The sequence below is a fragment of the Macrobrachium rosenbergii genome, chromosome 55 (genome assembly GCF_040412425.1).
Source record: "Macrobrachium rosenbergii isolate ZJJX-2024 chromosome 55, ASM4041242v1, whole genome shotgun sequence".
In the NCBI taxonomy this organism is placed as follows: Eukaryota; Metazoa; Arthropoda; class Malacostraca; order Decapoda; family Palaemonidae; genus Macrobrachium; species Macrobrachium rosenbergii.
In genome coordinates, this window is record NC_089795.1 from 1,018,198 (window position 1) to 1,030,643 (window position 12,446).

Sequence of the window (12,446 nt, forward strand, 5' to 3'; positions counted from 1 at the left end):
AATGATTCATTTTGTTCAAATAGCACAAACACACACACACACACACACACACACACACACACACACACACACACACACACACACATTTACACATTTTTATTTATATATTTATTTTTATATATATATTTTTATATATATATATTTATTTATTTTTATTTATTTATTATTTATTTTTGTTTTATTTATATTATTTTATTTATATATTTTATATATATATATATATATATATATATATATATTATTTTATATGTGAGGAGTCTTTATTTATTGATCATGTATTATTATTTATTTATTTATTTATTTTTATTTATTAATTTATTTTTATTTATTTATTTTTATTTATTTATTTATCTTTATTTATTTATTTTTATTTATTTATTTATTTTTATTTATTTATTTTATTTATATATTATTATTTATTTATTTATTTTTATTTATTTATTTTTATTTATTTGCAAACCAAGATTACACGTAACCTGTCACTTAAGCCAAAAAGGTAACCTCAAAGACAGACGTTAATTAGCCAAAGGTCGCCAGTTAAAGTATTAACCTTAACAAAGAATATTTGAGATGAATTTGATTTTTAAACGCAACGGTTCTTCCAAACATTCGACGCGAGGCATACAAAAGCATCGAGATTTAACCTGATTTTGCTTACCTAAATTAGGTATTTTACTGGAATAATGGGGTTGAAGCTAACAATAAAATAATTTGACTTAATCTAGACTTCGTGAACACATATACCGTAAGTGGTGGCTGAAGGGGGAACAAAGGAAAAATGAAATACAGAAAACAAAGGATAAAAGAATGGGCGAAGTTTTGAACAAAAAGCGACTTTACCTTAGGACGAACGTTGTGCGCATCAACGACCGACGTGGAGTTCTTGCAATTGTTTCTTCACTTCACTAATAGAATAATAGACAAAGAAAGGGGAAGAGGTCCAACTGACGTTTATTTATTTAGCTATGGTTCTCTATTTTTCCCTATTTAGCCTTAGGTCAAAATTTATCCCCCAGGTGTCCAATTATTCTTGTTTTCAAAACATTCGCCATGAGACAGGTAGAAAGGGAAAAATTTTATTTCACCACCTATTTTTAAGGCTGATATGGGAATTTTCCTATAGGGAAAAATGGCTAAATGCTACCTATCCTTCTCCAACGGACGGTAAGTTTTTATTTACTTAAGATGCTGTATATAGACAAAGTCTTTTCCCCGGTCTCAGTCAGGCTGATATTTTTACAATCAAAAGTTACGAGGGCAAACAGCAGTAATATTTGTAAAAGCTCCCCTTAAGAGGGCCTTCACTCCCTTTTCGGGCGTGAAGGTCTATACTAAGCAAGCTGTTCGCCCTCTCGTAGGTTACTCTCCTTCCCGGGAGCAGATTAGTCCTGGTTAGCCTACCTAGCTACAGAACTACCTAACCCTAGATAGGATATGAGCTATAATTACTACTTAACCTAATTCTAATAGTACTAGAAGGTGCTTACGGTTATTTATAGGCTACCTCCTACAATCATGATGTGTTTTAGACCTTTTTTAGTGGTATTTTTATCTATGATATTCTAGCCTAACCTATCCTAACCCGACCGTATTTACCAACATAAGAGTTAATATTCTAACTAAATTACAACATGGTTTATTTTTAATACAATTAAAATTTACTAGTTAATTCATGAGGGTTGCCTCATATGATAAAATGGTTATTCACTGAGGTCTTAGGCCATGCGTGTCACGAGCATCGTATTTATTTCACAATAGTTAAGATTACTGAAATTAGTTAGGCTACTTACATGATTACTTCGGCTCGGTGGTAAGTGGAAAGAACAAGGTTACTAAATTGATGTACCGTACTTTAGGTGGCCTAGGCTATTTACAAATAAAAGGAAGAGATCACACTGGCTACCTTCTCTGGGCAAGGGGCCAGGATCACTATTTAGATGTTAGGGCACTGTGCCGAGAGGGCACTAGTGCCAGGATGAGCGTATAGCTCGGCAACTACTGGGCTCTCTTCCGCCCCTTCTTCTTCTTTAATTCGGTTTCCTCCAAGGCCTATCAGTTAGCTGGCCTAGCAGGTGATGAGAGCACCAACTCGGGGACAGGCCAGAAGGGGCTATGGGCGCGAAGTCAGGGGCACCTGCAAAGCTGCGGGAGGACTCCATCCGGCTGCTGCGACAACCGGAGCGCGAGCGATCTCGACTTCTGCGTCCGAGGATGCCAGTTCCTGGTCTTCCAAGGAAGGGGTACCATTTCGATCCTCCAGGGTTCATCCCCTGGAATCAAATTATTCTAAGAAGAAGCTTCCGGGTGCTGGAGGCTCTCCAGTCGCGATGATCAACTGCATGGGGAACCCTAAATCTCCCGGAGGAGGATTTTCATGATTTAGACCCGGCATTAATTTATTTTATTTTTTTCATTTATAGCTCAACGTCCGTATTTACGGAGTCTGGCACTGCTCAGTGCTCGCAAGTGGCACTGGCAGCAGTTGAGGTCAGGCATGCCTGACAAGGGGTCCAGATGTGCAATACCTCTCGGACGACTTGGGTTTGGCTGCGGAGATTCCTGCCCAGCAGGAGATCGTATTTATTCGGTGAGTTTTGTTCGGGGGCGTCCGCTGGGCGTTGCTTGCTTGGGCAGCCCTCCCAATTTGTGGAGTGGTCTGCCCGCTTGCACGTCCTGCAGCGGTACTGTTCCTCCTGAATCTCTTCTTCGGAGGGGAGGACCTTTTTGTGGGCCAGCCCTTTTATTGAGAGAGGGCTTATTGGAATAGTTTGGTTTATGCCCCTTCCGCATGACCACTTTTATGGGCGGAAGGTGGAGGTTTGTCATTTTTGGGAGTTTTAATGGGGCCGCCGTGGAGGAGGTAACGTGGCTGCGGAGGCGCGGTGGCAGACGGGCTTCCGTAGAGAAGATCCCGACCCAACAAGAAGGCCACTCCGGCCGATTCCACCTACCACGCCGAGGCTGTGGGGTATCGTGCCCCATTTTTGTCATAACCTGGTTGGACAGTAGGAACGGTGATGGTGTGGCCCTCTATCCACTTCATTTCCCACCGCGTTTCTTTTTATTCAACCATGGTAGCACCGGCTGGCACTTGTTTTGGCGATCAGGCTAATATCTGCCGCAGTGTCTACTGTGACCGGAAGGGTCATGGGCAGGCTATGCTCTGAAGAGGGGCCACCGAGATGTACTGGGTTTCCAGTCTCTCGGGTAAAGGATCCGTGCGACCAGCAGCAGAGAATGAAGTGCTGATTAGGTTGAGAAATTTGGTGGTGGGGACATGATGTGGACAGGCCGGAGATCCAGCATTGTAGTGGCTAGCAGCCCCCACAGGATCTGCACGGGCCTTTTGGATGGGCTCGGTGGCCTGCAGTAACTGTTGGAGGAGAGGGCTGAGCGGATGAATCGGGAGCGAGTTCTGGCTGGTAGGGTTAGGCTGCTTATTAGTGCCGAGTTTGTATCGGCACTCAGCTTCAGCATGGCCCCCTTCTTGCAATAGTTGCACAGGGTCTTGCTAGGCAGTCCATTCTTCAAGGAGTGGAGTTCGAGAGGTAGGCCGGAGGGATGATTATTTATTCTGAGAGGTGCTATGCGACTGATTGAAAGTTTCCCACGAATCAGCCATGCGACAAGCTTCATAAGTGTGGAGGGCTGTTTATCGTTAAGATATACCGCAAGGCCCTGGCACACATTGGAAAAGGTCTTCTAGCATGGTCCGATTGAAGAGATCCTCAAACGCCGTTTATTTAGGCCAAGGAGTCGAACCAGCGCGTCCCGGACTGGGTTTTTACATGCCCATTCCGTCCAAGACCAGCCGACTTCCTTGGCAAGACTCGAAACCGTTGTCTCCATTTTTCTGGGGTTATCTCATTAGGCCTTTTTGTAATGACTCTACGAACTTCCGCCATATGTTGCCTCTCTGGCTCTTTTCCAGTGAGCGAAGCGCTGCCTTTATTTTTCCCCTCCATATGCTTGGCTTTTATTAAGGCTCTCTCCGTATCCGCTGGTGCTGTAGTTATCGAAAAGAGCCTCGATCTCCTCCAGCCATGCTTCTGGCTCGTCCTCAGTCCACTTGGGGACTAGGGAAATTGGATGCTCGAAAATTGGAGCGTTTGATGCAAGCAGGTGTAGGACTGGGAGGCTTGATGGCTAGCCATAAATTTTAGCATTCTCCATTTTCGCCTCTCAAGCTATTTTTCCTTCTCCTTTAGGGCTAACTCAGTTTCCTTGCAGGCTAACTCATGCTGTCTCCTTCTTTCTTCTCTTTCCTATTGCTTCATATTGCCTTTATTTATTCATACTTCCTCTGCTCGAGTCTTTATTCCTTCTCCCGCTTTTTAAGTCGTCCACTTGCTCCTTAACCCAGGTAGTAAGTTTTTAAGCCGGTGAGACCTGCCGCCGTCCCCAGCCCCAGGAAAGTTTTATAATGCTCTGCTGCCATGGTTCTGGTGGGGAAGGGCGTCTAACCGGTCGACTGGGCGCATTTTTGGGCAGATAGAGGAAGTGTTAGTTCAATGACGTAGGCACCCTTTCAAAAGGTGGCACTGTAGTTTGGGTGTGCCGTGTACAGGTCACACTGGTGGCACTCAGTATCCCTTAGGCACTGGTGCAGGTTAAATTCCAGAAGAACTTTATTTCTGTGTTCCCTTTGGTTTTGTTTATTTATTTTTCTGATTCTTGCTTGGTGGCACTTATGGTGCCAATGTGTTCCCTAGGGACCCTACTGGAGTCCAACTAGGCTATATGGGAGGAAAGGCACTCTACACCCCCTGCAGAGTGCAACAATCGAATGAGAGAGAAAGGGAAGGTAAAAGAGAGAGAGAGAGAGAGAGAGAGAGATAGAGAAGTAAGCTATTCCAGTGATGAGTGCTGCAAATTATTGGCACTGTGGAATAAAGTGATTTTTTTTTTTTTTTTTTTTTTTTTTTTTTTACAGATCCTCGTGAGTGGCTGGTCCCAGTACTGGCCCCAGTGCTGGCCCCTTCTTTTTTTCAGAGGGTGAAAACTACTGTTGGCTTCAGTCTGGATAGCAGGCCTCACTCGTGACCGACAGTTTATCACTGTATTGTAATTACTCTTAACTTGTCCTCATCTATTGTGGGACAGAGGTGTTTTTCTTTTAATTGGTTTTGTATTCGAATTAATTAGCCTAGTGTCGGCCGTTCTTTCTTTTGAAGAGGGTCACGTACACTTAGGTTAGGAATGCTTACTGAATGACGAGAGAGAGAGAGAGAGAGAGAGAGAGAGAGAGAGAGATTTTCAATCAGCTGAATTTCTTGCTGCTTGAGAACATGTAAACAAAGATTTTATACATGCACAATGGCATGGATCTTAATAAATGATATAGATGCGTCGTCTTGGCTTCCTTAGGGATTACTTTATTATCTTAATTTTCCCGGGAGCCGACGTCACAAAAGTTTATCGTAAAAATTTTAAATTTTCTTTATATGATTTTTTTATAGTAGGTATTCGTATAGGAACTTGTTATTACTCCTAACTAAGGCCTATCTTTCCTGCCTAAATTATCTTTTGTTTTTTTCCTAGCTAAGATATTAGGAGGTGGGTTCAAGCTATGAAAAGCAAAAAAAGAAATGCCCCCAGAGTGTCTCGGCAGAGGTCACAATAACAAGGTCGTTGAGATGGCGGCCAAGGTCCCGTTAGGCCTAAATTTCAAAACAACCTCGGCTGGCGAAGGAAACCCCAAATGGCGGTTCTCTCACAAACAGTTCGAACAATTTCAAAACAATCAGGAATCAAAATGGTATTTTCTTTAGCACAAATTCAAACAACGAACAAACAAATGCAGGTATCCAGATTTTACTTTAAATATACCAATCATGCATAGTGTTTTACGTTACGTGATGGAAAACTAAATTACCAACAACTTTGTGTCTTTGTTATCGTTCTCTCACGGTGAAACATCCTCGGCAAACAATGGAATAGATTTGCGTGATTTGGAACGGACCAAATTTACTTTACTGAAAATGTATTTTATGATACAATTACTACTTTGTTCGTTCGCCACTTCACTGACACGGTTTTTTGAATGATTCCCGCTATATGCAAACAATAACGATCGGAATTGCCGACGCGATTTCTAAATTACTTTGTGTACATGAAACAGGCTCCGCTTTTTCCGGCCTTAAGATACGTTACTTGAACGACTTCTCACGGTCCGAACATGGTAAATGCCCTTTGTCTTAACCGTTACAAATTATGACTCTGCTCTCGACGCCCTTTCCTACGCTAATTCTCACTACACTTGTTATTATAACTATCCTCTTTACTGCTTATTATTATGCCTCGTTCCTTGTTTGGAAGAATGAAATGGAGTTCGATATCTGACTTTTTATTTTTTTTTTTGGAATTAATGTAATTTTAATTTCCTTTTCTCCAGATTCTTTCTCTAAAATGTACTTTAGATTCTACGCAAGGTCGCCAATGTTACGTGTGAGGAGTCTTGGTTGATCATGTATTATTCAATTTACGTAATTTTTACGGCCCTGCAAACCAAGATTACACGTAACCTGTCACTTGAAGCCAAAAGTTAACCTCAAAGACAGACGTTAATTAGCCAAAGGTCGCCAGTTAAGGGTTATTAACCTAACAAAGAATATTTGAGATGAATTTGATTTTAAACGCAACGGTTCTTCCAAACATTCGGACGCGAGGCATACAAAAGCATCGAGATTTAACCTGATTTTGCTTACCCTAAATCCTAGGTATTTTACTGGAATAATGGGGTTGAAGCTAACAATAAAATAATTTGACTTAATCTAGACTTCGTGAACACATATACCGTAAGTGGTGGCTGAAGGGGGAACAAAGGAAATTTGAAATACAGAAAACAAAGGATAAAAGAATGGGCGAAGTTTTGAACAAAAAAAGCGACTTTACCTTAGGACGAACGTTGTGCGCATCAACGACCGACGGGAGTTCTTGCAATTGTTTCTTCACTTCACTAATAATAGAATAATAGACAAAGAAAGGGGGAAGAGGTCCAACTGGACGTGTTATCTCTCCGAAAGCTTGGTTCTCTCTCTGTCGTTCCCTGACCGAGCCTAGGTCAGAACAGTCCCACCAGGTGTCCACGTTCTTGTTTTCAAAACATTCGCCATGAGACAGGTAGAAAGGAAAAAGGGCCGAGGACCACCTATTTTTAAGGCTGATATGGGAATTTTTCCTAGGGGAAAATGGCTAAATGCTACCTATCCTTCTCCAACGGACGGTAAGGTTTTGAACTGAAGATGCACCTATATAGACAATGTCTTTTCCCGGTCTCAGTCAGGCTGATATTTTTACAATCAAAAGTTACGAGGGCGAACAGCAGTAATATTTGTAAAAAATATATATATATATATATATATATATATATATATATATATATATATATATATATATATATATATATATATATATATATATATATATATATATATATATATATATATATATATATATATATATATATATATATATATATATATATATATATATATATATATAGATAAAATCTATGAAGGAAACGGAAAACTGGAGTGCTAGAGGCCTTTCACGCTTACGCCCTCTACTTAGCAGACTGAAGAAATATAAAAATAAGTTTACAAAGAAAGCTCGTATAAATGACAGATGGGGATTATAAAGGAAACATATGTACCTGGAACCCAACACAATTGAAGAATTAGTAGAACTACCAAACAGGGTTAAATATTTAAGAAGTTTTACAAAAAGATTAGGATCAACCGTTCAGAAGCAGGGACAGGACAATTAAAAGATTATACAAGGTCGTGACTAACCACCCAAAAATATTAGTACAGCAAAAATAATTCTCTTGAAAATTAAGTTTTAATGTCGAAAGGCGACGCTACAAAAATAAATAAATAAATAAATACATAAATAAATAAATAAATAAATAAATAAATAAATAAATAAATAAATAAACAGCAGACTTTGACCACTTAGGTATCAAAGGAGAGATAAAAGTTAAGGTATCAAAGGAGAGATAAAAGTTAATAACGACTCGGCTTTGCATAGTCCTGTTGAATTTAAATTTAGTGCTACGTCTACCTTAAAGGATTTGACCAATTAGTGTATAAAAATGAGTCCTGAGTTATACAGTAGTGTTAGAACTTTCATTCTTAAAGATAATAAATAATATTTCGAAATTTCGTACTTAAAACTTGCTGTATTTTTTGAAGTCATAGGACATAAATTTGAGAAAAATCTTTTATCTACGAGTTGTTGGTGCTTATGTGTAATGCATTTGGAATCACGTGATCTGCTGGTAACGGGATATAAGTAAAAGCCAAAAGTCTGTAAATACTTTTGAATTTCAAACGTAGAATTTATGTATTTCTATTCACCAAAATATCTAAAACGACATCATACAATCATCATTTTCTGCAATTGAAGAACTTATGGAACGCGGCAAATGATTCAGTTTGTTCAAATATTAGACACACACATATATATATGACACACATACAACACCAACATATATATATATATATATATATATATATATATATATATATATATATATATATATATATATATATATATATATATATATATATATATATATATATATATATATATATATGTGTGTGTGTGTGTGTGTGTGTGTGTATGTGTGTGTGTGTGTGAGCGTGTGTGTGTGTGTGTGTCTGTGGGTCTGTGTGTGTACAATACTGCCTGGATGATTAGTAAAAAAAATCAATGCAATCTCTTCCTGGTTGACAACTGGCGTCGAGGCCATTCGTCTAGTATAAAAAAGACAGCGATTCTTACTGAGCGGTACTTGTGTCCGGAGCTTCTCTTAGTAGGAAATCATTCAAATCATTCTTCGAGATGGTAACATTAATAAAAGATTATTTTACATCAAATAATCCTGCAACTTATTCTTTTTAGACAAATAGAAACCATTTGTTTAGTAATAAAGTTTCATTTCTTGTCATTACTCTAAAGAAAATCTTCTTTTTCCTTCGATATACGCAGAAATGTAAAAGTCTTGCGAAGTAATTCAAAATTATTAATTTATATCAGAAATTACTTTAGCAGTCTAACGATCAAAACTGGAGCCATGCCGTCGAATCATGCAATATTTTGACATCTTTCCAGAAGGGTTTCACTTTGGCTCTTTGACTGTGGTGTTGGTGGGCGGGCAATTGCTGTACAACATCACGACAACTGCAACTTCTTGTGTGAAAACAAACATGGTGATATCAAGTGCTGTAACAAACGCCGTAAGTTGTCTTCTAACAAATCTTTTCGTTGATGAGTGAATCACGCCTTTCTCTCTCTCTCTCTCTCTCTCTCTCCTTCTGCCTGATGTTTTTGTTGTGAGGGAAGATTTTCCATAAGGTTCCATAATTTCTATTAGGATTGTGCGATTAAGATATTTCAGATAAAATTTGTCATAGAAATGTGTGTTTTACTACGCGTCTTTACAAGAATGTTTCTTGTTTCTCACAACAGCAAAATGCCCTCCTCAAGAGCACTGCGACCACTCAATGGACTTTTCAACAAGCGATTTTGATATCTTTGTAAGTGACATTTTATTTTATTTTTATGGAACTTGTTTTATTCCGTTATGTCTTTGTACTGATGTAATTGCTTTGGAAAGGCTGTAAGAAACTGCAATTTAATTTATTATATATATATATATATATATATATATATATATATATATATATATATATATATATATATATATATATATATATATATATATATATATATATATATATATATATATATATATATATATATATATATATATATATATATATATATATATATATATATATATATATATATATATATATATATATATATATATATATATATATATATATATATATATATATTATATATATATATATATATATATATATAATATATATATATATATATATATATATATATATATATATATATATATATATATATATATATATATATATATATATATATATATATATACATATACATAATATGACTTTGATTTATGGATCACTGGAACACAGAGAGACTTTCAATCTTAGCTCTGATATTTATATATTTCTTACGAATTTTCTTCCAGGAATGCGAACATGACAGCGATTGTGTAGGAGGAAAAATTTGCTGCCATGATAAATGTTTTGGACACAAAGTCTTGCAAAATTGGAAAACCTCACCGCATGTAGGATACAGGACTGACAGACTGATGTTCAACATGATTTTCAAAACTAGGCTTTGTTTTTAACTGATAAGGTTACTGTTTGGTAACAAATGAGCACTTTTTCAACCCTTGTATTGTATTCCTGTTAGAGGAAAAGATATAAAAAAAAATGTGATAAAAATGCACGTCTTTCCGTTTCATTACAATCCCTGTCATTGCTTGTACTTGACTTTTTATTTAGTAGTGAGTGAAGGCATTTAGTCCTGTAAAGCCTCAATAGAAAGATTATGCTTTATTTGGTATCAAATAAAATCCAGACACTCAAAATAACAATTTTCCTGACATGAGTCCACAGCAATTCTTTTATTAAGTTCCACATATTAGTGGCCACATAGTGACACTATTGTGAAGCCAGTTGCAAACCTCTATTGGCCAGCTCATGCAGCAGGCGTTGAAGGGAAATGTGGTAAAAATTCGTTTCCTTATGTTGAGATTTAGGTCTGAATACATTTTTCGAGTCGCCTGTTGAAAAACACCCAATGTAGAAAGAGGGTCGCCTTCCCTCAGTTTGTGTCGACAGACAAAATATAAGTAAATGTAGACATTCTAGTTATTTGTATTTGTTATTAAAAATTTGAATCTATAGCAATGTAGTATATGATGTGTGTGTGTGTGTGTGTGTGTGTGTGTGTGTGTGTGTGTGTGTGTGTGAGCAATGTAGATAGAGAAAGTGGCCCAATATCTTGAAATGACCCAACAAGCCAACACGGATTATTCCTGAAGCACTTAAACAGTTTTATTTGAAGGTGTTATATCTAAAAAATGTTCTTGTCTTTTAGTTTCCTATTTCAAAGTATGAAGAGGAATTATTTTGCTTATAGATATGTAGACAAATTCACCAATATCATAAAAGCCTGGGTGTCCAGCCAGGCTTAGAATACGCAAAATATAACTAAAGGAAGGAATCAATCAAGGGAGGAGTTCTTGATTGTATGAACATAATATATAAGGCCCCTGTCTTTATGACTCCTCTGTATTGCTGACTTTAATTTCCTTTGAACTCTTTCGATAAACTATTTTAAAAGCAGACAATATTGCTAGAAATTTTTCCCTTTTAACTTTCAAATTCCCTTTTCTGACTGATTATACACACTGCCTGTCTTGAGAATTAGCTTTGTTTAATATCTGTATAGATAATTTTCTTTATATCATATATCATATATATATATATATATATATATATATATATATATATATATATATATATATATATATATATATATATATATATATATATGTGTGTGTGTGTGTGTGTGTGTGTGTGTGTGTGTGTGTGTGTGTGTGTATGTATATATATGTATATATATATATATATATATATATATATTTTATATATATATATATATATATATATATATATATATATATATATATATATATATATATATATATATATATATATATATATATATATATATATATATATTTTATTTCTTTTCTTTCTTTTATATGTGAATACATATAATCCGATACTGTTTCGACTTTACTGTTTGTTTAAACTCATTCTGGTGAATTATCTAAGAGACTTTTTTCAGTTACAATATCTCACTTTTCAAATATCTCCATTGCCATAGGTATCTGCTTCTTGTTGATTTATATACCATGGTCTCCATTTCCGTTCATAAGAAGCATTCTGGTCACTTGCATTAGTTGTTATAACATTCCAAAAATGCATGTATACTCTATATGCTATAATTATCAAGAAGCTTATACATGCAAACATATCTTCATTTTTTATGCAATACACAGCTCTTCATAAACTTGTGGCTTGCCTAACGATTCTTGTCATAGAGGAAAACTTTAGTTAAAACAGTGAAATTGAAGACTCTGGAAAATGTACGTGCAGCTATTAGGAAGGTCCATAGGAAAGACTATTTAGTGGATCCTATTTAACAGCGCACAACGCTGCATCCGTACGTGCATAAATGGGCACCAGTCAAAGTAAAATGATGTATAACATAACAGCATATATATTCGTATGTGGATTTTATTTTAGAAATTTTTTTGCCATAAGGGAAGACTAGTGCTTATGAGGGTGATTTTGGCAAAAATTTTCCTTTTTTTTTTCTTTTTTGCTAAAAGTCTTCCTTTGGCCTAGTAGAATGCCGTGATAAATGTGGAACTCGTCCTCGCCTCTATCACGGCCCCCATGGCCATCAAGCCCCCGACCCTCCCACCCCTAAATACTCGTTACCGGCTTTCGGAGAATTATGCGATTTTTTATGCT

At 36.6% G+C, this 12,446-nt stretch overlaps 1 long non-coding RNA gene across 1 annotated transcript; it reads left to right on the plus strand.

Annotated features, from left to right (window-relative positions):
• Positions 1 to 9,138: 9,138 nt before the first annotated feature.
• Positions 9,139 to 10,275, plus strand: LOC136835443 (uncharacterized). The gene is made up of 3 exons (XR_010852157.1): positions 9,139 to 9,242; positions 9,475 to 9,542; positions 10,082 to 10,275. It is a non-coding gene; the product is annotated as an uncharacterized lncRNA (long non-coding RNA).
• The last annotated feature ends 2,171 nt before the right edge of the window (positions 10,276 to 12,446 follow it).